The sequence below is a fragment of the Thermobia domestica genome, chromosome 6 (assembly GCF_964235325.1).
Source record: "Thermobia domestica chromosome 6, izTheDome1.hap1.1, whole genome shotgun sequence".
NCBI lineage: Eukaryota > Metazoa > Arthropoda > Insecta > Zygentoma > Lepismatidae > Thermobia > Thermobia domestica.
This window is the reverse complement of record NC_137459.1, coordinates 241,645,345-241,672,938: the sequence shown is the minus strand read 5'-3', so window position 1 is coordinate 241,672,938 and position 27,594 is coordinate 241,645,345.

Below are 27,594 nucleotides of genomic sequence, written 5' to 3'. Positions count from 1 at the left end.
AATAATTGGTAATTGGATAGTATCTCATTCATTGGGTAAATCAGTATGATCACGTGATCAGTTATTGACATATGATGGGATTAGGAGTCCAGAACATTGGTACATTGAAACTTTGTAGGATAATTTGAGAATGCGTCATTGGTATTGATTATTCCGCCAAATATAAACGTAAGCAATACGATGTACCACGTGATTGTCCTTGATGAGGTAGTGTACAGGGATACATAGCTAACCTTATTGAATCTTATGACTCATAGTCTTAAGGGAATACATGCTACAACACTGGCAAAGTTATGGTTGATGCAATTTGATTGGTTGATCACTATCTTTCGTGCAATCTGATTGGCTGATCACTATCTTTCGTGCAATCTGATTGGCTGATCACTATCTTTTCGTGCAATCTGATTGGCTGATCACTATCTTTCGTGCAATCTGATTGGCTGATCACTATCTTTTCGTGCAATCTGATTGGCTGATCACTATCTTTCGTGCAATCTGATTGGTTGCTGATTTTCAAATCTTTGCTGCATTCAGTTTTAAGTTTTGTTTAACATTTAAAAATCTTGGTTTCGTTCAACATTTTGGACTCACTGATAAATATGATCAAAACCGTTTATTTGTTAATCGAATAGTTAAAAAACCGGATAAAGTTTGACGGTTAACCGTGAAACGTAAAATTTTTTTAGTTTGAAAATTTTTTGTTTGAAAGTTTTTGTTTGAAAACTCTTGTTTCAAATTTGTGTTTGAATTTTTTTGTTTCAGAATTTTGTTTGAAATTTGTTTCAAAATTTTTTGTTTGAAATTTTTTTTTTGTTTGAAATTTTTTTGTTTAAAATTTTTTGTTTGAAATTTTTGTTTTGAAATTTTTCGTTTCCAAATTTTTTTGTTTAAAATTTTCTGTTTCGAATTTTTTCGTTTCAAAATTTTGTTTGAATTTTTCGTTTCCAAACTTTTTGTTTAAAATTTTTTGTTTGATTTTTTTTTCGTTTCAAAATTTTGTTTCAAAGTTTTTTGTTCGAAATTTTTGTTTCAAAGTTTGGTTTGACATTTTTAAAAAGTTTGTGCACTCATTAGTAAAGAACCTGAACTGTTTAGAACAAAAACTTCTGGCAACGTTGTGGTGCAATAGTACACGTCAGAACATGATAATGCAACGTCATCAGTTTTGCATCATCGTTCGAGTTAGTATTCATGCTAACATCATCATGGCTACTTGTCTGCAGTTTCTAAACACACGTGATGTGATGAAATCATTTACCAAGATTACTGATTTACAACAGAATGTACCTTATAGAATCTTAGCTAGCCAAATGATCCCTACAAAGTTTGGATTAAGAATCGTAGTGAAGCTTGAAAATGATAAGAATATAATTTTACCAGCAAGATATTTACCCATGGAACCATCAAAACAAGAAGAAGTGCTGCGTTTCTTAAATACTGGATCTGTATCTTTATGTTACAAAGGATTCTTGGGTCGAAGTCATCAACTTGAATTTAGTACACAGCCAGATTCGTCAGCCATTGTGATGAAATCATGAATCATAGTTGTATGAATTTGGTTGCTCGGCATGACGTCAGTAACTGTGATGAAATCATGAATTCAAACGTCAGCACATTCCTTACCAATGACGTCAGCAATAACTATAAATTAACCAATACCACGAAATCATTTGAGCAAGTGCTTTTCAGGAGGAAAGATGTGTACTTCTAACGATAAAGAGTTCATCTTCGCAAGCTATTATCCAATAAATATATTTCAAACAAAACATGTGATGATTGGTATCAGTGCTAGAACATTTGAACCTGTGATTCGATTGGGCAAAGCAGAACAATTTGGTGTACAACTGACCTGTGAAGAATGGCAAATATTATGTTCACGAATCGACCAAATGAACGATTATTTTCATGATGAGCTAAATGTGACCATAGTCAAATCATTAGGCTTATATCATGAAGTGGTGCTGCGTACAGTCCTCGAAGAGAAGATGGTGCTGTTACGTAAAAAGAGTACATTGCATGTCCCTCGCAACATGGTGTATCTAACCCAAACGGAATGGAACAAATTCATCAGCGTATTTCAGTGTGCGAAACATGCAGTGGAGGTGTGCAACAAAACTAGTATATTCCTGAAAAAGTACTATTTTGAAAAATGTGTTATGCATATTGTACAACATGTATCTAGATATTGTGATGGTTGTCAACATCGTTCGTGGGTGCATACCTGTATTGATAAACAGTTTATTTGTGATCAAATGGACATTGAGTTTCCACCAATTGATATTGCAATAGACCTTAAAAGACTTCAACTGGAATTAAAATTATATGCTAAAGACAAACTAGTGCAAGAAGTTCAAAATACATTGTATCGACAATATCCAGAACCACTATCTGGTATGGATGTATGTGGAGTGTAATAAAATGATCCATTTCAATGAATTGTGTTTTTTCATTTCAAGTACAACCCCAGGTTCTGACGTGTACTATTGCACCACAATGTTGCCAGAAGTTTTTGTTCTAAACAGTTCAGGTTCTTTACTAATGAGTGCACAAACTTTTAAAAATGTCAAACCAAACTTTGAAACAAAAATTTCGAACAAAAAACTTTGAAACAAAATTTTGAAACGAAAAAAAAATCAAACAAAAAATTTTAAACAAAAAGTTTGGAAACGAAAAATTCAAACAAAATTTTGAAACGAAAAAAATTCGAAACAAAAAATTTTAAACAAAAAAATTTGGAAACGAAAAATTTCAAAACAAAAATTTCAAACAAAAAATTTTAAACAAAAAAATTTCAAACAAAAAAAAATTTTCAAACAAAAAATTTTGAAACAAATTTCAAACAAAATTCTGAAACAAAAAAATTCAAACACAAATTTGAAACAAGAGTTTTCAAACAAAAACTTTCAAACAAAAAATTTTCAAACTAAAAAAATTTTACGTTTCACGGTTAACCGTCAAACTTTATCCGGTTTTTTAACTATTCGATTAACAAATAAACGGTTTTGATCATATTTATCAGTGAGTCCAAAATGTTGAACGAAACCAAGATTTTTAAATGTTAAACAAAACTTAAAACTGAATGCAGCAAAGATTTGAAAATCAGCAACCAATCAGATTGCACGAAAGATAGTGATCAGCCAATCAGATTGCACGAAAAGATAGTGATCAGCCAATCAGATTGCACGAAAGATAGTGATCAGCCAATCAGATTGCACGAAAGATAGTGATCAACCAATCAAATTGCATCAACCATAACTTTGCCAGTGTTGTAGCATGTATTCCCTTAAGACTATGAGTCATAAGATTCAATAAGGTTAGCTATGTATCCCTGTACACTACCTCATCAAGGACAATCACGTGGTACATCGTATTGCTTACGTTTATATTTGGCGGAATAATCAATACCAATGACGCATTCTCAAATTATCCTACAAAGTTTCAATGTACCAATGTTCTGGACTCCTAATCCCATCATATGTCAATAACTGATCACGTGATCATACTGATTTACCCAATGAATGAGATACTATCCAATTACCAACTATTGATATGACAATAAGAAATGTACCCCTCCCGAATTTAAGATTGGTACACAAATACACCTGTGTCTTATGAAAAAATAATAAATCCTGTACTTATTCAATAATAAAGCCGGTCAATAACCTTTAAATTTTGAATATTTGGTCATAAGAGGAACACCAATGGCTCCTAGAAAACGTTTACCAAATTTTGTTATTTGATAATTCCCAAATTTAAAAGGGAACAAACATATAAAGGTAATAAACCTCTGTACATACCCATATAACGTGCTAAATAGGTGTCAATAACCTCCGAAATTTGATTTTTTTGGTAGTTCTTTACCCATGAAAGGGAACGATGTGGACCATCCAAATTTATAGTGGTACATATTGAAGTCCTGTACTATGATACCAAATGCTTATATTAAACAATTTCTAAAACCGAGTGGATGAGCCAAGATACCCCTCCCAAATTTTTAAAGGGTGCGTCAATGTACCCATGTCTTATGATAGGAAATGAACCCATATACATGACCATATAAGGTAATAGAACCTCATCAAAGGGGAGAAATTGGGCCAAAAACCAAACACATGGTACAACATATTGCTTATGTTTATATTTTAGCAATTTTTACCCATGAAAGGGAACAAGATGGACCACCCAAATTTATCATGATACATGTTGAGGCATGTACTATGATACCGAATGCTCAAATTGGAAAATTTCCAAAATTTAAGGGGTTGGCCATGGTACCCCTTCCAAAAATTTAAAGGGTGCATCAATGTACCCATGTCTTATAATAGGAAATGGACCAATATATACATGACCATATAACCATATAAGGTAATAGGACCTCATCCAAGGGGATAAATTGAGCCAAAACCAAACACGTGGTTGTACTAAAATTTGGCAATTGTGTACCCATGAAAGGGAACGAGGTGGACCACCGAAATTTATAGTAATTTATATTAGGGTCCTATACTATAATACCAAACATATAAAAGGGACAATTTCCAAAATTAAAAGGGTGGGTCAAAGTACCCCTCCCGGTGCACAAATGTACCTATGTCTTATGATAGGAAATGAATCCCCATACGTGACCATATAACGTATAAGGTAAGAGGACCTCATCCAATGGAATAGATTAGGTAAAAAACGAAACACATGGTACAACGTATTGCTTACATTTACGAGGGGGGACCCAAAAAAAACGGGAAATTCGTCGTAACTTCTTTATTTCTCAATATTTTTACACCAAATTTTCATCACCTTCAAAGTATTGTCCATGGACCGCAACGCATTTCTGCAAACGATCCTTCCATTGTTCAAAACAGTTTTGAAAATCACTTATCAGGATCTTCTTTATGACCTCCAGCGATTTTTGTTTTACCTCCTCCACAGTGGCAAAACCTCCCCCACTGGCTTGATTGCTGCTTTGATTCGGGGTCATAGCCATAGCACCACGATTCATCATCAGTAATCACCTTGGCAAAAAAAGCCAGGGTTTTCTTTGAGCTGATTTTGAAGTTCAACACATGCCTCAAGTCGACGCTCCTTTTGCTCGTCTGTGAGAAGGCGAGGGACAAATTTGGCTGCAACCCTTCTCATGTGCAAATCTTCTGATAAAATCCTCTGAATTGAACTCCACGATATTTCAGACATCTCACAGAGTTGATTAATGGTTCGGCGACGGTCTTCACGAACGAGGGCATTGATTTTTTCGACGTTTTCGTCAGTTCTTGCCGTTTAGGGACGTTATGAACGGAGTTGGTCTTCAATTGACAGTTCTCCATTTTTAAAACGTGCAAACCACTCGTATACTTTGGTTTTACTTAGGGCAGCATCCCCATAAGCAATCTTCAGCATTACAGTAGTTTCCGCGGCCGATTTCCCCAACAGGAAACCAAATTTCACAGCCGCCTCGATAATCTGCCATCACGTTTTCGCCGAAGTGGAAAAAGTTGGTTTACTAAACAAACTCTCAAGAGCGAACCGATGCACTCACAGCGACACAACTTCGCACACTGACGCAGGTGACGTGATCGTAACGGACAATTGGTACAACAATGGGTTCCCCCACTCTCCCTCCCCACTGCAGCACAATTCCCGTTTTTTTGGGTCCCCCCTCGTATATTTTGGCAATTTTGTACCCCTAAAAGGGAACGAAATTACATTAATATATATTAGGGTCCTATACTATTATACCAAATGTTTAAATTGGGCAATTTCCAAAATTAAAGGGTGGTCCAAGGTACCTCTCCTGGGGTGCATTAATATACCCATATCTTATGAAAGGTAATAAACCCCTGTATACGTCCATATAACGATATAGGATAATAACACCTCATCAAAGGTGATAAATTAGGTCAAAAGACCAAACACGTGGTTGTACTAAAATTTGGCAATTGTGTACCCATGAAAGGGAACAAGGTGGACCACCCAAATTTATAGTGATACATACTATGGCTCTATACTATTATACCAAATGTTTAAATTGGGCAATTTCTAAAATTGAAGGGGTGGGCCAAGGTACCCCTCCCGGGGTGCACCAATATACCCATGTCTTATGAAAGGTAATAGACTCCTGTATACGCTCATATAAACATATAAGGTAATAGGACCTCATCCAAGGGGATAAATTAGGTCAAAACCAAACACGTGGTACTACGTATTGCTTACGTTTATATTTTGGCAATTTGGTACCCCTAAAAGGGAACGAGGTGGACCATCCAAATTTATCATAATACATATTAGGGTCCTATACTATAATACCAAATATTTAAATTGGGCAATTTCCAAAATTTAAGGGGTGGACCAAGGTACCCCTCCCAAATTTTTCAATGGGTGCATTAATATACCCATGTCTTATGAAAGGGAATGGACCCCTGTATACACCCATATAACTATATAGGGTAATAACACCTCATCCAAGGGGATAAATTAGGTCAAAAACCTCCGAAATGTGAATTTTTTGGCAATTTTTTACCCATGAAAGGGAACGACATTGACCCCCAATACTGATAGACGTACATACTGTGGTCCTAGGCTACCATACCGAATTTTTAGATTTGGCAATTTCCAAAATTTAAGGGGTGGGCCAAGGTACCCCTCCCAAATTTTTCAAGGGGTGCATTAATATACCCATGTCTTGTGAAAGGGAATGGACCCCTGTATACGCCCATATAACCATATAGGGTAATAACACCTCATCCAAGGGGATAAATTAGGTCAAAAACCCCCGAAATTTGACTTTTTGGCAATTTTTTACCCATGAAAGGGAACGACATAGACACCCAATACTGATAGAGGTACATACTATTGTCCTACCCTACCATACCAAATTTTTAGATTTGGCAATTTCCAAAATTTAAGGGGGGTGTTCCTATGTACCCCTGCCAAAATTTAGGAGGTGGGCCATGGTACCCCTGCCAAAATTTAGAGGGGTGGTCCTAGGTACCCCTAGGTCATTGACCCCGGCCAGGGACCATGGGTCCTGAGGCAGGGACCCAGGGGCCAAAAAGTGAGGCAAAGTGACCCCATTACTACTAAAGGTGCCTTGCTGAGCGTACCTTGTAGAGGCCCCCTCAAGTATGCTCCCCCGCATCGCGGGGTTTGCGAGCCCTTTATCGCTGTCACTGGCTAATATGAATATGAAACAGATGTCAGGCAAGGACAACTAGCGGTGTTTCCCATATGATCAGACGATGACTTATTTATGGCACGAGCCATAGTAGAAGGCGGCATAGTTGAAGAAACTATACCCTCTCAGTAATCTAAATTGCACGAAAATTTCCAAAGCAGGTTCATTGACCTGAGTACCGCATGTTGACCACTTTGTCCAAGAGTGGGGTGCTTTGTTTCTAACTTTTCTACCGAAAAGCATTTGTCTGAAATGGTGTTTCGGAGGAGACAATAAAATAAAGAAAATATACTAGGCAGAGATGGAGCAGGGAGGAGGGAGTGTACCAATTATTCTTTCCTCTAAACCAGCGTTTCTCAACCTTTTTCAACTTGCAGCACACTACGGGTGTAACATGGATTCTCGCGGCACACTTATAGATATTATTATTTGTAAATATAAAACGCACTGTTATTCTTTTCTTTGATTACTGATCTCCTTCGCACAGAGAAGAAAGCTCGATCACTGGGTTTTCCTCGTGGTAAATCACTATGCTTATTTTTCATTCTAATTTAAAAGGAGAAAACAACTGCAATGAAATGTTGGACTCAGGTTATTAAAAATACGCTTCCTATTTCGAAAACTGTATCCAACCTTTTACTAAGAATGAAGATCATTAAATAACGAACGAACAAATAAATCTATTTTACTTTTAAAACACAAATGTAAATAATTTATAAAAGGATTGAATGATATTTTAAATTTTCAAGTTAGGAAATAGTCTGTAACGATAAAGAAGCAATAATGGTCATAACAATAACAAATACTTTTTTCAACATTAGAAATGTACACAAAAGTAACACGGCATGAAACTTAAAATTGTAGATTCATAGTAGAGGTTCATAGTAATGTGCAATACAAATATACATTTTCCCCTACGTTTTGCAATTTGATTGCTATAGAATTAATAATTTTGTTTTGATATCCTCGCGGCACACCAGTGGCCCATTTACGACACACCAGTGTCGCGGTATTTTCACTGTTAGCTTCTCATTTTAGATAGGTATATTTACAACAAAGGGGGGGGGGAGCGTGCACCTTTGCACCCCCCTAAATCCGGCCCTGTCCAGAAGTTATGTAGCCCTATTGCGTTCATGGAAATAAAAACACAATAGTTATAACTATGCTAAATTACTATTAGGGATGGCCAGACGGATCCGGATCTCGGATATCCGGATCCTATAAGATCCGGATCTCGGATCTGGATCCGAAATTTCGGATCTTGGATCCGGATCCGGATATCCGGTTTCTGGATCCGGATCCGAAGTTTCGAATATTGGATCCTGATCCGGATATTCGGTTCCTGGATCCACACCCGAAATTTCGAAGTTCAGATTCGGACTCCTGTTTTGAATATTTTAGGCCTTAGATTGAGACCCAGAACTAAAATATCCATATGTATAAAATTTACTAGGTGAATTTTATCTAACTCAGTGGGAAGACAATTCAATTTAAATGACAAAAGATTACATGAAAATCTCATTTTCACATTTTTCGGGGTTAGACCACTGTTGCGCACACCCCATCATTTAGTCTTTAGTATATCTTTAAACGTACTACAAGTATGCCACTTTCATCTCAAGTCAGTAGTTGTATAGATCTGCCTTTTGTTATATATTAATCGAGTTAGGATTAAAATTCGATTGTTTGTGAGACCTATGATAATTTTTTCAGAATGAGTTATAACGTTGAAAAACTGCATAGTAATGCTGCATATTTTCTTTGTGCTACATTGAAATTTAATGTAGTCTATCTTATACAGTCGGCTCTTATGATTAATTCAATGATCTGAACTCCTGCAGCATTACGCTAAAATCATAGATGTCTGAATTTTCATCATCATTTCTATTTTTTTTTATTACGAGCAAAATAAATATCATAAGCGGCATTTTACATAATACATATAGACGCAGATCAGTCAGTTGATTGCTTCAAGTTTATAGCAAAGCTATTACATTTCTAAAACACTGGTGGCCTTAGGACAAAATCCATGGCTTTCCCATAAAATCTTAAATCTCTATATAAAAAGGGCAAAGTCCTGAGTGACTGAATGAGTGAGTGACAGATCACCGTACAGGCCAAATCGCTTAAGCTACAAACTTGAAATTTGGACAGTTTATAGGCTTTGTGACGTAGGATACCACAAAGGAAGGACTTTGGGAAATTCGACGAGGAAGGAGGGAAATGGGGTGGAAAATATTGATGATTCTAGACGTTAGATACTTCAAATTTGGTATTTGGGTTTCTCATTGAAAATAATTTAATACTTGTTTAAGTGCTTTTTGATATTTAAATTAGAAGGGGCAGGAAAGATGTAGAAAGTAAAAGAACGGGTGGTAATTGCAATTATTGCAATTAGTATAATACTATGCCTATATCTCGGAAACTTAAAGGGTTAGAAACATGGAATTTGGTATTTGGACTTCTCACTTAAAATAATTAGATACGTATTTCAACGCTTTTTTTTATATGTGGCCTAGAAGGGGAGAAAAAGGGCGAGAAAAAAATTAAGTGGGAATTACAATTATTGTATTAATATGTTATATCCTTTAAGGTTAGAGACTTGAAATTTGGTATTTGCATTTCTCATTGAAAATAATTTGACATGTGTTTCAGTGTTTTTTGACGTTTTGGTAAAAAGGAAAAGAAAAGAGATGAAAAGGAAAGAGGGTGGGGATTGTAATTATTATAATATGTCGATATCTGGGAACCTCTGAAGGTTAGGAGCATAAAATTTGGTATTTGACTTTACATTTGAAATAATTAGGTATGTAATTAAGCGTTTTTTGATGTATGTCTTAGAGGGGAAGAAAAGGGGCGGGGAGAAAAGGCTTTTATATCTCGGAATCCTGGAATGTTAGTGAAATGAAACTTGTTATTTGAACAAAAAATCCTTATGAAATGAAATCCTTGAGTTTTACGTCCCACGATTATGCCGGTTAGGCTAAAGGAGACGGTGATTATGAGAAATAAATAAAATGAAGAAAGTGAAAGGAAACGGGAAAACCCCGAGAAAACCCACGAGCACGGTGTTTGCCAACCACAAAGTCCACACGGCGCGAGCTGGGATCGAACCAGGGACCCAAAGCATCGTAGGTGAACGCTCTACCACTAAGCCACCGCGCTCGGTTTTATCAGACAGATATCGAGATAGTATCTTGTTGAAGGTCAGGATTATTACTTTTTATTCTTAAATATACCTAGTAGGTACCTGTAGCCTCTATGCTGGTAATGATTTCTTCTAAAAATATTGTACGGATACGTGGGACAAAACAAAATATCAGAGAGCTGCATTTGAACATTATTTAGTGAAGGAGTGTTCTTCATAAGAGTGAAATGTAATTTATCTTTGCTACTGGTTACATTTTTATTCGTATTCGACCGGTGAGAACTAAGTGAACGAAAGTATGCCTGGAAGTAACATTGCTGTTGGTTGTCCTAACCTTCTTTCCCTTCTCTTGCTTTCTCACTCTTTTCTAAATAGCATGACGTTTTTAGTTTGGTGGGAATTGGTCACATGCTATTAAAAAGTCATGTTATACTTCTTTTTATAATATCAGAACATGAGCAACTCTAAAGATGTGACTTCATTTTTATAACCATCTTGACCTCTCTCTCTGTGGGGGGGGGGGGACTAATTGTCAAATATTAAATTTAATGTTAAATTCGTAGTCGAAAGACGTCATGTTCAATTGGATTGGGTTTGAATTTAGTGACCTCTTAGACAGCGAGGCTATATGGGAAGTGAGATTCAAACTGCGTGAGCTTCTGCCGAGAATCGAACAGGATGTCCTGCGCCGGAGAAGCTTACGCTGACAATATATCCACGGAGGAGCTCTCATCATTTGCGAATTCTGATTAGGAAGTATTGGATTTAAATACCTTTTTCTCTACGCACTGAAAATTAATTATGAATTTTAAATAGGAAATAATGTCTCGTTTTGTGCAATAGAAAATATTAATTTAGCCGAAATCATGTATTGTATAGAAAGACAAACTAGATTGGAATGATGATTTCTGGTGAGTCTACCAGCAAACCTCAGTAACGATTCGTGAGGACAACTCAAGAACAGGTTCGCTCTTCTGAAAACAATAAGACCAGACCAGGGAGAAGGCCGTGAAAAGGGCAAGAGACCACCTGCTGCTCGAAAACCCTTTCATCTGAGCCGTTTTTACGCGCCGTATTTACGCTCGAAGTTAAAAGCAGCCAGACTTTTCCAGCCTATAAAAATTCGGTACGTAAACTTACGCCAGGTCCCATACACTAACGTATTGACAGCTGCTAACAAGACTAGCACATGAAATTTTATGGCTACGTCGGAAAAATACGTCAATGTATTGCCCATTTTATGGACCAACTTACTGACCGAAATTTACGACATCATTTTACGCATCGAAATTACGCGATGAAACATACGCTAGTGTATGTTGGCCAATGTTGATAAATCTGTTGATGCCCTTACGTCCCGAATATTTTTACTATTGTGTTCAAGTTCAACAATTTTAGCTTTCAAAAAACCACTTCTCTTTCTTCTAAAAATTTCGGAAATTTCCTGCTTGATCTCAACGAAATTTTGTGCTATTCTGTTATATGGATTTTGTAAAAAGAAAAAAAACGCCGTTTTGCCTGTTTTCTGTTCTCTGGTAGCTTACTGCATACGTCATAGAACCATGGTTTGTTCCTACGTATTTCCGCTTGCTCCAAATTTTCTTCTGCTGAAATTATAATTGTATCCCTAATTTTAAGCCAAATATTCTCAACACTAGTGCATTCCAAATTCCAATCCTTCTAAAACCGAGAATCTATTCGACACTTCAATCTGGTATTATCTTCTCACCTGACCCTCCTCTAATATCTTAACCCGGACATGCATAGGTGAAAATTATACCCTTTAATGCATAGTTGAGGTCTATATGAACCCCATCCAAATTTTAGATACATACTATTATTTTATATAATATTTGGGAACATAGATAAACAGTTTATTTAACTCTCTTTTTCAATAAAGTAATATAGAACCTGTTTTCAGATGTTATTCTGTAATTAAAACTAATAAATTGCAACATATATAAATACCAAGATATTTCTATGTAATTACAAACAACATATTTTAAGCAAAAAGTTATTGGCGTGATTGTCACTACGGTCACAAAGTATTTTTTAAATCAAAATAACACATTTGAAACTATATATCGGGACATTACCAAAATATAAAATGCTTTTATGAGTATAGTTTTAAAATAACACAGATATTCAAAAATGTGATTTATAGTCGTACATTTCGTATCTCACTTACAGACATGAAGAGCAAATGTCCTTTTTGTGCTCTCCACATATTAGTCTTCGACACTTTCCACACTGACCGCGTGCTTTTCTGTCTTTCACTCTCGGACACTGATAGCATCTTTCACCTTTCTGTGAGCCATTATCCTCATTAGCTTCAAATCTCTCATTGCCTTCTGGAATTCCGAGAATATTTCTTATGGGAATTTTTAGTTCATTATTGAGATTCTGAGAAATGGAACGCTGTACTATGTACTCTCGTGCTGATTCCACTCCTAGCTCCGTTAAAAAATTCATCCGATTGATCTTCTTCCCAGGATTACCAATTTTGAGCAAAACCAAAGCATTGACACCAGCTTGATCCATAATACCATAGAAGAGTCTTAGAGGCCACCTCCTAGGTGCGAGAAGGCTGGAAGGATGGTGAAATCTCTGGCTTATTTTTCCGTAGTGTTCCAAGTATTGTAATATTGTGCATCAGCATTTCTTCTGCAAGGGGAACTGATGTAAACCAATTATCCATCGTCAGGTTTCTGCCTGATCCATGCAAACTTGATGATAACTCTCTCACATATTGTATAGCAAGAGGCTTTTTTTGTAGGATTTTCTTAGGCTCCAATACAAGGAATGACACTTATCATATAGAACATTGTTGCGTCACACATTGTTACTATTTTTGACCGATATTTGTCGGGCTTGGAAGCAATGTAAATTCTAAAAGTACAGTTGCCTTGAAACCGCAAAGGTTGCTCATCCACTGTGCAGTATTCTCGTGGAACATGACATTTTGTGCATGTTTTAATGAATTTTTCCCACAATTCTCGAATTGGAGCAAATTTATCTTGTTGATTACTAGTTGACTTTTCATCAAAATGTAAACAGTTTTTCAAAAATCGGAAACGATTATGCAACGATAAATGGGCGAACCGAATTTAGTGGGCCACATTGTGTTGGTACTTAGGTGTTCATCTTTTTAAGCGCCGGAAATATGTAATAACCCTATCAGAGCTTTGATTTCTTCTTCACTTGTGTTCTGAACATGCAATGTGTTTGGTGCATATCTTGTTCTCTGTCTTGTAATTTCTGCATTTGTATGGACAACAATCAATTTTATTATATCTAGTGTAAGAAGGACGCTCCAGGCTTCTGTTCCTGTTTTCACATTCTGTGCTACACCTTTGCCTTTTGAGATCCGAATAATATTCTGTGCAACAGGGCGACGAGTTTGAGCACGTGGCTCTAGCAACCAACGGAAACCATTTTTCCTGTTATTAAGTTTGCCCTATCAACAGTGTTACTATCAGTTTCAGCTGTTTCACTCTCACTTTCAGATGCACATTGTTCATCGGATACATCGTTGTCAACTTCTAAATTATCAATGAACATATCACTATTGTCAACGTCACTATCAAAATTATCGTCATTATCTAAAATTGACTTCAGAACACTGGGTAACTAATTTGGGTTAATGGACAGCGAATCTTGACGAGCTTGTCTTCCCAACATGATAAAAATCCGCGAGAAACAGTTCACGAAATAAACACTCGATACTAAAATTTTACATACGTAAACGTCTAGCGGGGTCCAGGCCGACCCCAGACCCTTGATTGTCAAGTACTGTGAAGGAGCAAAGAAATATTGTGACCGTCATTCACGATGCCTGACACTCAACTGAAATTACACAGAGGGAGAATGTTCTAACTAGTTCCATTTTTGACACTCACTTGGGGTCGGGGTGGACCCCACTATGCATTCCCGGGTTAAAATCAGGGTTGATATGTTTAAAACAAGTGTTTAAAACATGTTTTAAACGAGGGCTGTTTTTTATTTAGTTTGTTTTAAACGTTTTAAACAAACTGTTTTAAACGTGTTTTTTTTTTTTTTCGATGGAGGTTGGACTTGCTTAAAACAACTAAAATATCAGATTGAAGAAGCTAATTTAATTTTCTAACAAACAACCCATCCTCCGCAGGACCAGTGCATGAAGTAAATTACAAGAAAACTTATATTCTTACTATAACAGCAATTACTAAACGAAATTCTGTACATCAATGTGCGTAAAACTAAACCAACAGAAATTCAAGTGAAGTATTTCAACATTTCTTAATTTCCAAGAATAATTGAAGTTAAACACCCTATACACTATTCTAAGATCCAAATTCACAAATTCAAAACGAGTATTTTTTGGTCACTATCATTTCCATAATAATGAACAGTTCTCACATCATAAGCTAGAAGAAATACTCTGACAAATACAATACAACTCATAGAAAAGAGCAGTGACTAGCATACAAGAAGCAAAAGACATCTTTTAACTAAACAGTTTTCAAGATACATCTCTATCTGCAACATGGATAGCTAACAATGATTAGTGTTTACGGCAGGTATGTCAAACTCAAGTTATGCATGGAGCCAATTCAGCCCGAGCCAAATCAACGACGGGCCGCACCTCAGAGGAAAGTGATACATTATATTTTGATGTTACGAAATTTAATATCGATAAAAAAAATTGTAAGTAGTAAAACATCTTACCGGTATTTTTTTGTCGAACTGATATACATTTTGACAAATGTAGTAATTACGCTGTCTGCCAACAGTTAAATCGTACGTGTCATGCAGGGTCGGATCCAGGACGGACTTCTGCGGGGGCGGTGGGTTGTAATACTGCTACTTAGCGCTACTTTTAAAGAGCTTCAAACTCTGGGATGGGTTATATATATATATATATATATATATATATATATATATATATATATATATATATAACTTCCCTCTTCTGGGGGGGCAATCACCCCGATTGCCCCTTCCTGGATCGCCACTGGTGTCATGTAATTTTTTATTAATCAGATATTTTTTAAAAATATATATATATTCGAATAGAGATGAAAAAATTACACACAGTCATGAAACAAGAACATATTGCTAAATAGCCAAATGAACAATTACAGAATTATACTTACATTACTGCTTTTTCCTTGAGAATTGGCATCTTTTCTGGGAAACAAGAGTTTCAATGTCAGCTACATGATTCTGTGAAGATGCTATTTTCAGGATGGAAAACAAATGCTCTGCTGTAAGTCTTCATCTAAGTACTTATGAGGAGTTTAGTTTGTGTTCATAAGGGAAAATAATTCTTCACAGAGATAGGTGGAACCAAACATGGCTAGTATGCTCGCAACAAACTGACACACTGCAGGATATTGATTTGGCAAGTAACAAAAGAACTTAGGGATTCCTATTTCATTATATGTGTCTTTCAATACAGAGTTGCAATGAATTTCAATCAGTTCCATTTGGATGCTACTATCTGCCTTCTGAACGTCGAAGGAGAATGGAGCACTAAACAAGAGAAATCACTCTCACATGATTCGGAATCTTCAAACCTATTCTCAAAGTCATTGATTAATGACTTTATCTGGGAACCACAAAGGGTGAAATCATAATCACTGTGAAACTTCTTGAAATCCTGGCAGGTAGGAAAATGAATTAAGTTGCCATTGCTCATCTGTCCTTCCCTAAGCCTGAGTTTTAATTTAAAGGCCTTAATATTTTCATACAAGGAAACTACAACTGATTTTTCCCTTGTAACTTCAAATTTAAATCATGTAAATGCCCTGTTATGTCCACCATAAAGGCCAAATCCTGTAATATGCCATTACAGTCTAATGTGATGATGTTTTTAATAGGAGGGTGCCCGAAATTTTTTGCACCGACTGTACTTGACGTTTAACAAAAAATTTCTGGCTGTCCATATAATTCGTAATATTGTTTGTTATTCTATTTCAAATTAACATGGAAAACTGTAAAAAATTCATTGCGAATTATAGTTTTGGGGATCAATACCTTTATTTATATTTTAAATTAGTTATAAGTCTTGTGTATGGATGTATAAATGGATTATTACAATTCTTACGGTGTCAGTGCTATCTGAAAACATAGGTCCACTATTGGACGGAACTTTTCAGATTAAATAACCAATCTAAAATTCGACAGAATTTTCAGGACCACCCTTCACCTCTCTTTTAGATACCTAGGTCCTTCTAAAATCTAGTTTAATCCAGATTTTACCAAATTTTATTCGTTTCAAAGCCCCACCGCCAAAAATGCTTTGCTTTGATTGGATGATTCACCCACGCTATGATATTAGAGCGCGATTATTCCATTCCATGCCGGGAAGTTACACTGAAGACGCCAGATTCGGATCTTCTAGCTCAGAAAGTCGAAAATGAGCTAGAAAAGCTGCAAATAAAGGTAACATTTGGATTTTATTAACATGTAAAATCGCTGGAGGTCTCAAGGAGCCATAAACTATTAAATTTCATAGTAAAAAACTGGACTAAAAAGCTGAAATAGGAAGTGCAATATAGTGACGCCATGATTTTATCTACCGATCGCTATGGACAGGATTCAGAAGTAGTGTGATTTCCGTTTTTCTTTTCCTAAAACCGGTTCTGAAGATCAGTGTTTCCCCTGATATTTTCACCTTCCAATTTTCCTGCTAATTGAGGGTTATAAGACCTGTCCATATATAGATTTGTTTATGTAGGTAGCGAGTGATTCTTTTTTTTAACATATATGGCGGTATTTAATTTCGTTATAGTTAGGATAGTAATCATAATGCACGTGTAAATTTACAGTAAGGGCTCCTATCTGACTCCCAAATTGGGAGTACGGCTTCCAGCAGGATGAGTTGAACATGTAGTTTGTTCCGGGTTCCTGCCCCTTCAGGGCAGGGGTCCTATTGTTAGTCAACACTTTGATATGTCCCCTCGGGGCATTGATTAAACAGGTTGATTTTAAGAATGTGATTTAGTAAATACAAGGGCCAGTTGGCCCTGTTCCTTTCTTTCCCTTTCCTTTCGAGCCGATTTAAAATGGTAAAATCTGAATGTTGTCTGTGTATATTTATTAGTATAACATGTATTAATGATAGTGATGATTGGTGTGTATTGGCATGATGTGTCTTGTAGTTTAAGTAGTATGTGTATATTTGTAATGTAGTATCAGTGGTAGTGGTAGTTAAGTGATGAAAGAGTGTGTGAGATAATTAAATATGGACAGTGTAGTATTTACTATGCGATATTTTTTTTATTATTCCGTCATTAAATGAACTCATACACAATATTCGAAAGTGAACGTAATATAGTACAATAATTCCGTGTACAAGGTCACATTCAGTGGTTCAAGGGTTGATCATATCGTCGCTAGCCCCTAGTGTCAAAAGTCAGTACTAACCACCATTCGTATGTCGAGGTTCTTAGTGATTTAGTTTCCATGAAATTGACCTTTCTTTTCGAAATAAAACTTAGAAGGTATAATTCACAGCCCATATGGATGTACAGTTAGGTCAAGTGACCCAAACTTGATATATCCTGAAAATTACAACATTCTGCTTAGTCTAGAAATCGAAATATTTAAGTAAATAAACAATACGTAATTTTTTAACAGAAGTCGGGCGATATGATGCTAGTTCTTCGCTTTGAAATTATATTAAATGTTCATTTCTTTCTTTGTGGCTGCAGAATAATTTCATTGTTGTCAGAATTTCATAAACATTAAATATTATCGCAGATAATTCTATTTTCAGTGAACATACGTAGGATTTTTTTTCATTCTTAATAAAGCTACCAGGTATTACATAGTATTGTGTGTGTGGTGAAAGAGTCTTGAGTTCGAGTGAGGTTGTCGTGCGGTGATCGGAATGGGAAATGTTTGTAGTGATTATAGATTTTAAAGTGTTATGATGAAATGTGTATATAGGCTGGGCGTAGATAGAGGAGACAGGGTGTTTGTAAAATATAGCGTCGTAGTAAATGAAAAAAATGATGATGTGAATATGATATGAATATTAATGTGAATATGAATATGAAGTATATGAATATTGTAGTAAATGAATATAGAAGATAGGACACCCATATAGTTAAATATATAGTAGCCCAGTGAATACTTCGTCACGCGTTGATATATATATATATATATATTGAATAGATACGTGTAGCTACAAACATCTTAGGTTCTGACCCCTGCACCGGAATATCACGCGGACCGGAGGGCGATATATAGTCGGACTATGGTAATACTTTGTAGTTTAATGTGTTATAGTAATAATCAACCATAGTAATACCATCTGATAGAATGGGTAGCATCATATAATCGCTGACTAGACATATTGAATAATAAATTATGAAAAGACAGTAGTAGTTATACAACGGGGCTGTAGTGAATTATATTTTCTGGTCGGTTTTAAAATAGAATATCCTGCTCCGTGAGATTTTTTTTTCTTCACGTCACCTACTCGGGCTAGCTTACAATGTTCATGGAGGCGACAGCTCTGATAGGGTTACAGAATCAAAACAATTAATTATTGAAATTTATTATACCGTACCCGGGCATCGACCCCTCCCCCCTTGAATATTTTCGTTTTCTTTTCTCAGTTTCCAAACTAGATAGTGATGGAAATTAATCGATGCCTCAGAATTTAGCGCATTCTGCGAAGGGGAGCTATCGGTGAAGTTTGGCAATAGAAATCACCGATCCAAAATTCAGTTTATTTAATTTTTTTTTATTTTGGCAAATCACTAATTAGGGATATCTTAGTTATTACTCTAATTTCATTACTGTTCTGGAATCTTCTAGTTTCCAAGAGGTCGGATGATTTTTTTTCTCTTTCGAAATTCTAAATTAACGCCGTCTCTAACCTTCCGGAGGATTCCGGGATCCTGCTGGTTTGGGCCGGATACGGGGCTCAGATTTCAATCTTACAAGCAAACTCTTGTGGGATTGGGATCTGATGGACACAGACTTGCATCCTTGGCAGCAGGGCGCCCCCTAGGTTACGTATTTAGTAGACCACCCTTTTGGCATGTTAAGAATATTTTGGCTATGGATTTGTTGAGAGCGAAATTCGACTTCTATCTTTGTAGCGTTAGTTATTTCTCACTTAAGTCTTTGGCGCCCCTATTCTTCGTCTTCCTTCTTCTCTATCTCTCTCTCTGTCTTCATTTCTTCAAGTTTTTTTTTAATTTTTCAACCTTCCGCCCCCCCCCCCCCCGATTTCGAACTTGTCGCTTACGATTTATTTAACGTACAACTCTGATCTGAAATTACCAGCTGAGACGTTGCAAGACACGATTCATGGATAGAGTAGATAGTGATTGGGTCCTCCATCACATTTTGACCTATTGCCGAAATGAATAACGACTTCATATTTGACGACACTTCAATTACGTTCTTTCACCGTCGTCCCCTTAAGTTTTTTTTTTAATCCGTTGGTCACTTTCCTTTCTGTTTTGGTTTTCGTTTACCTTGTAGTTGATCTGGGCCCAGAAATTGTATTTTGGTTTATCTAGTTATATCTTTAGAAATGCTCTGTGTTACGTGCCTGCCTCCCAAAGTTTTTTTTTATTATTTAAGCACGAATTGATTATATAAAAGTTAAAATTTATAGATGCGCTGTATCAGGTAAAAATCAATTTTCTTTTTCATATGTAATGTCGGAAGTCATTTGTTTTCTTGGACAATGTTTGCAACCTTTTCAAAAATTATTGTTGGGGTGATTAATTTAAATGTGTGCGCATTTATAATAAATATATATATATATATATATAGAAATGAATACGTCGAAATGTATATGTATTTAGTATGTGAATATGATTTTACAGTAAAAGTATGATATTAAATGTATTATATGAATATATGTAAGAGCGCTCGTGTCTGTCCCCCCAAACGTGTATTGGTTGCTATAGTTTACCAGTAAGTTTTCCGACAAATATAAGAATGTAGATTTTGTCAAGAATACCGCCGTGCACTCAAGTAATTTTCCTTTTCTTCTGAATAGATGTAAATGATAACCTATGTAATTATTTAATGGCATGTATTGAAAAGTAACGGCAGGTCTAAACGTAACCCACATCATAATGAATATTATCCCTGAACTACCAACCTAAAACCATTGTGGAATGTGTACCTTGAATCCTTCTCACCTGCATATGTATCCTGTGACTTGACCAGTTTTTTTTTATCCTCAATTTGAACCATCATACTCCTTACTCCTGTGGAAGATCGTTTTAAATCCGAACCATGTATACATATATACGAAAGTGATCCTAAGGAAAGGTCTCATGACGTGTCCCAGTGTTGAATAAATAACTTGAAATTATTCAATTAATAAGTTTGGAAATGGACTGTCTAAGAGGAGAAACAATCCTCTGGCGAAAGTGATTTTTTCAAAATCCCTAGATGGGTAAAACGTCGCAGTGTGCGAGTGCAGATATAAACTGCTAAGAGTTACAAACTAAATATAGTCGATGAATGGTTTTTGTAAACCAATAGTTATATATATATATATATATAGATATATATATATAAACACAAACTAAGTTAAATGGAGCGAAATGTTTTTGGACACTACGAGTAGTGCGTGATTTGTGATTTGAACGCTCAAAATTATTAATATTTTATTGCTCAATGTGAGGTAGAGACTCATAAGTTCTGATACACCTAAAAGTTTTTTTTCTTTTCTTTCCTCTTCGTCCAAATTTTTTTAAAAGTGAAATAAGTGTCTCCTTTGCGTATGTCGCAAATCATAATTTTACCTTAGCATGCCTAAGATATAATACATGTAATTATTTTTTTTCTTTCCATTTGTCAATATGATTGAATATATAAAAATTTACTAAAATGTAACACTATGTACTCTATTAATATATAACCAAGAACTTGTGCTTTTAAGATTTTCTTTGTAATTATTTTTCCTTTTCACTATGAATGTAATAAACTATTTGTATCTTTGTAGTTAGTTGGTTTCCTTTAAACATATATACACTGTCCTGAGTAAGTGAGCGTGTGAATGCATGATAGATTTAATTTAAGTAATTTTAGTGATATCATTTGTCATATTAACATCTGTAATATATGTGTCATGTTTTAATATATGTGTTAAGGTAAATAACCTAGGTCATGAAGGACCGCTACTAATGGTTTAAATCGGCTCTAGGAGTGAAACGGAAATAGCAGGATGAGCCTAAATACGACATCTTTCTTCCAGGAAATTGAGACTCTTATTGATATGATACATAAATTTATATTGAGTTTATAAGTTTGATTTTTTTTTCTTGGCTAATTCATATGTGTGGTCGATCCTAGAGAACAGAGTTCAGATGCTGGATGGTTATCAATCACCGGTTAGAATAACAGTACAAAGAATGATTTCACTTTTCTCATTTCCAGGTCTAGGTCTGGGCAACCCCACGATCGTGGTGCCTGGAGCTAGGTCTGGGTGGTATGAGGGAACATGTGTCTATTCCGAAGCATTCCAAAATTGATTAGTCGTTAATAACATTTAGAATGATTCATCTTTCAACGACTTTCCCGACCTTTTACTATATTTCCGGAATTATCCAGTAATCTGTTTCTTATTAAAATACCCTATTTCTTTTCTTTCTTCTTTTTCCTACCTCCTTCTTTTACCCTTCTACTTTCTTCTCTTTCTTTTCTATTTCTAAATGAAAGAAAACGGAGTCATGACTGAGAGTAGTCGCTATTGGCACGGTCAATAAGTTGTTTAGATTCTTCGGGAGTCCGATATGGGATAATTAACAATAACAAGAAAGTTTATTGGAATTTACTTTATTGGAGAATAATCTGGATTTCAATTAGTAGGTGATGTTTCGTAATCGCCCTCGTTAAAGAGAATCAATTTTAGCGACTCCTCTACATTGCGCTTTTCTTCGTTTACTATTTTTTTATGTTTTCTTTCAATTGGCTAACCGTGACAGGATCTGTTGGCCTGGAAACGGCGGTTTCTATGGCAACGGACACCGTTTTCTTTCAATCCTGTACCCAAGTATCATCACAAAGTTTGTCAGGTGATTCGCCTTTCATTTCCAAGAACATTTTAATTTCTTCCCGAAGAAGCCAAAAACGTTTTAAAACACTGTAACATGAAAGCCAACGAACCTCTGTATAGTATTGTAGACTTGCAAATTCACTTCCGATGTCACGAAGTAAAGATGAAAACTGACGTTGATTCAACCCCCAAGAACGAATAAAGTTTACAACCTTTTTCACAAATTTCAAAACGTGATCCATTTTTATAACTTTTGAACACAAAACTTCTTGATGAATAATGCAGTGGACATGATGAAACCTACTACTTGGAGATTCCTCTTTCTGTTTGGCCAGTAACATAGCAACAAATCCGTTCTGTTTTCCTATCATGGAAGGACCTGTGTGAAGTTGGCCCGCAAAATCAAGATAAAATTTAAAGCTCTATATGGAACAACTGCCCATCGTTTGCCCATGTTTGCCCACCCAAAATTTTTGTTTGCCCACAAACAGAACATAAGTTATAAATAAAAAAAATACTTAGGGCCAAATTCACACTGGCACAACAAAGTGTAAAAATAAAATATTGCAACATGCAAATCAATTGCCCATGGTTTGCCCATGTTTGCCCAACAAAAAATTTTGTTTGCCCACAAAAAAACAAAAAGTTATAAAAAAACTTTTTTTACCCCTAATGAACTTTATAAGCAAAACAAAAGATTTGTAAATATTTATATTCTTTCTACATTAAATAGTAATTGCTCATCTTTCTCTATCAAAACCAACCATTTTGCGCTACATAAACGGAAAATTATGGAAAGAACTATGCATCCAATAGTAAAAATGACACAATCATATTACTACATTTGTAGTATGCAAATTCCAATATTGCAGAATTTAACTTTTTTTTATATGTGTAAATACAAGAACTATCATTAAACAAACAAAAACATTTTCTGGGTAAATAAAATTTTTTGCTGGACAAACTAAGGAAATGGTTGGGCAGGTCAAACAAGGGCAAACATAGGGCAATCAATATTTGATTAGAAACATAGCCTGCTTGAGTTATCACATGTAGTCTCAAAATCATACGAAATTAGGTTCTAGGTTATTTTCTATCGTTGGGCAAACAAAAACGAATGCTAGGCAAATTAAATCAAGTGCTGGGCCAAGAAGGGCAAACATATGGCAATCAATATTTGATTAGAAACATAGCCCGCTTGAGTTATCACATGTAGTCTCAAAAACGAACGAAATTAGCTTCCAGCTTCTTTTCTATCGTTGGGCAAACAAAAACTAATCCTGGTGAAACGAAATCAAGTGCTGGGCAATCAAGGGCAAACATAAGACAATCAATACTTGATTAGAAACATAAGCCGGCTTAAATTTTCACATGTAGTTTCGAAAACGTATGATTTAAGGCTTTTCTATCGCAGGGCAAACAAAAACCAATGCTGGGCAAACAAGGGCAGACATAGGGCAATCAAAATTTGTGATTAGAAATATAGCCTGATTAAGTCTCTAAAACATACGAAATTATATTCCAGCTTCTTGTCCATACTTGGGCAAACAAAAACTAATGCTGGGCAAATGAAATCAAGTGCTGGGCAAACAAACGCAAACATAGGGCAATCAATATTTGTGATTAGAAACATAAGTCCGCTTAAATTTTCACATATAGTCTCGAAACCGTACGATTTAAGGCTTTTCTATCGCAGTGCAAACAAAAACTAATGCTGGGCAAACGAAATCGAGTGCTGTGGAAACAAGGTTAAACAGAGGGCATTCAATATTTGTGAGTAGAAACGTAGCCCGCTTAAGTCTCTTAAAACGTACGAAATTAGGTTCCAGCTTCTTTTCCATCGTTTGGCAAACAAAAACTAATGCTCGGCAAACGAAATCAAGTGTTGGGCAAACAAGGGCAAATAGGACAATCAATAATCATGATTAGAAACATAGCCCGCCTAAATGTTCACATGTAGTTTCGAAAACGTACGATTTAAGGCTTTTCTATCGCAGGGCAAACAAAAACTAATGCTGGGCAAACAAGAGCAGACATAGGGCAATCAAAATTTTTGATTAGAAACATAGCCCGCTTAAGTCTCTAAAACATACGAAATTAGATTCCAGCTTTTTGTCTATCGTTGGGCAAACAAAAACTAATACCGGGCAAATGAAATCAAGTGCTGGGCAAACAAGGGCAAACATAGGGCAATCAACATTTGTGATTTGAAACATAGCACGCTTAAATTTTCAGATGTAGTCTCGAAAACGTACGATTCAAAGCTTTTCTATCGCAGGCCAAACAAAAACTAATGCTGGGCAAACGAAATCAAGTGCTGGGTAAACAAGGGCAAACATAGTGCAATCAATATTTGTGATTAGAAATATAGCCCGCTTAAGTCTCAAGAACGTACGTAATTAAGTTCCAGCTTCTTTTCGTTGTTGGGCAAACAAAAACTAATGCTGGGCAAACGAAATCAAGTGCTGGGTAAACAAGGGCAAACATAGTGCAATCAATATTTGTGACTAGAAATATAGCCCGCTTAAGTCTCAAGAACGTACGTAATTAGGTTCCAGCTTCTTTTCTGTTGTTGGGCAAACAAAAACTAATGCTGGGCAAACGAAATCAAGTGCTGGATAACAAGGGCACACATAGGGCGATCAATATTTGTGACTAGAGACATAGCCCGCTTAAATTTAAACATGTAGTCTCGAAAACGGTTTGCCCAGCACTTGATTTCGTTTGCTTAGCACTAAATTTTCTTTGCCCAACGATAGAAATGAAGCCGGAACCTAATTTCGTAAGTTTTTGAGACTTAAGCGGGCTATGTTTTTAATCACAAATATTGATTGCCATATGTTTGCCCTCGTTTGCCCAGCACTTGATCTCGTTTTCCCAGCGTTAGTTTTTGTTTGCCCTGCGATAGAAAAGCCTTAAAAGTTACGTTTTCGGGACTACATCTGAAAATTTAAGCTGGTTATGTTTCTAATCACAACTATTGATTGCCCTATGCTTGGCCTTGTTTCCCCAGCTTTAGTTTTTGTTTGCCCTGCGATAGAAAAGCCCTAAATTGTACGTTTTCCTGACTACATGCGAACATTTACGAGGGCTATGTTTCTAATCATAATTGTTCATTGCCCTATGTTTTCCCTTGTTTGCCCAGCACTTGATTTCGTGTGCCCAGCATGAGTTTTTGTTTGCCCAACGATACAAAAGAAGTTGGAACCTAATTTCGTACGTTTTAAGAGACCTAAGCGGGCTACGTTTCTAATCACAAATATTGACTGCCCTATGTTTGACCTTGTTTCCACAGCACTTGATTTCTTTTGCCCAGCATTAGTTTTTGTTTGCACTGCGAAGGAAAAGCCTTAAATCGTACGGTTTCGAGACTATATGTGAAAATTTAAGCGGGCTAGGTTTCTAATCACAAATATTGATAGCCCTATGTTTGCCCTTGTTTGCCCAGCACTTGATTTCGTTTGCCCAGCATTATTTTTTTTTGGCCCAACGACAGAAAAGAAGCTAGAACCGAATTTCGTACGTTTCTGAGACTTAAGCAGACTATGTTTCTAATCACAAATTTTGATTGCCTTATGTTTGCCCTTGTTTGCCCAGCATTTGATTTCGTTTGCCCAGCATTAGTTTTTGTTTCCCAATGATAGAAAAGAAGCTGGAACCTAATTTCGTACGTTATTGAGACTTAAGCGGGCTGTTTCTAATCACACATATTGATTGCCCAATGTCTGCCCTTGTTTGCCCAGCACGCGATTTCGTTTGTGAAGCATTAGTTTTTGTTAGCCCAACGATAGAAAAAAAACTGGAACCTAATTTCGCACGTTTCTGAGACTTAAGCGTGCTATGTATCTAATCACAAATATTGATTACCCTATGCTTGCCCTTGTTTGCCCAGCACTTAATTTCGTTTGCCCATCATTAGGTTTTGTTTGCTCTGCGATAGAAAAGCCCTAAATCGTACGTTTTCGAAACTACATGTGAAAATTTAAGCGGACTTATGTTTCTAATCACAAATATTGATTGCCCTATGTTGGCTCTTGTTTGCCCAGCACTTGATTTCGTTTGCCCAGCATTAGTTTTTTCTTGCCCTTGCGATAGAAAAGAAGCTGGAACTTAAATTCGTACGTTTTTGAGACTTAAGTTGGCTATGCTTCTAATCACAAATATTGATTGCCCTATGTTTGCTCTTGTTTGCCCAGCACTTGATTTCGTTTGCCCAGCATTAGTTTTTGTTTGGCCTGCGATAGAAAAGCCTTAAATCGTACGTTTTCGAGACTACATGTGAAAATTTAAGCGGGCTATGTTTCTAATCACAAATATTGATAGCCCTATGTTTGCCCTTGTTTGCCCAGAACTTGATTTCGTTTGCCCAGCATTAGTTTTTTTTGGCCCAACGACAGAAAAGGAGCTGAAACCGAATTTCGTACGTTTCTGAGACTTAAGCAGGCTATGTTTCTAATCACAAATATTGATTGCCCTGTTTGCCCTTGTTTGCCCAGCACTTGATTTCGTTTACCCAGCATTAGTTTTTGTTTCCCAACGATAGAAAAGAAGCTGGAACCTAATTTCGTACGTTTTTGAGACTTAAGCGGGCTATGTATCTAATCACAAATATTGATATCCCTATGCTTGCCCTTGTTTGCCCAGCAATTGATTTCGTTTGCCCAGCGTTAGTTTTTGTTTGCCCTGCGATAGAAAAGCCCTAAATCGTACGTTTTCGAAACTACATGTGTAAATTTAAGCGGGCTATGTTTCTAATCACAAATATTGATTGCCCTATGTTTGTCCTTGTTTGCCCAGCAGTTGGTTTCGTTTGCCCAGCATAAGTTTTTGTTTCCCAACGACACAAAAGATGCTGGAACCTAATTTCGTACGTTTTTGAGACTTAAGCGGGCTATGTTTCTAATCACACATATTGATTGCCCTATGTCTGCCCTTGTTTGCCCAGCACTTGATTTCGTTTGCCCAGCATTAATTTTTGTTAGCCCAACAATAGAAAAAAAAAGCTGGAACCTAATTTCGTACGTTTCTGAGACTTAAGCGTGCTATGTATCTAATCACAAATATTGATTGCCCTATGCTTGCCCTTGTTTGCCCAGCACTTGATTTCGTTTGCCCATCATTAGTTTTTGTTTGCCCTGCGATAGAAAAGCGCTAAATCGTACGTTTTCGAAACTACATGTGAAAATTTAAGCGGGCTGTTTCTAATCACAAATATTGATTGCCCTATGTTTGCCCTTGTTTGCCCAGCACTAGATTTCGTTTCCC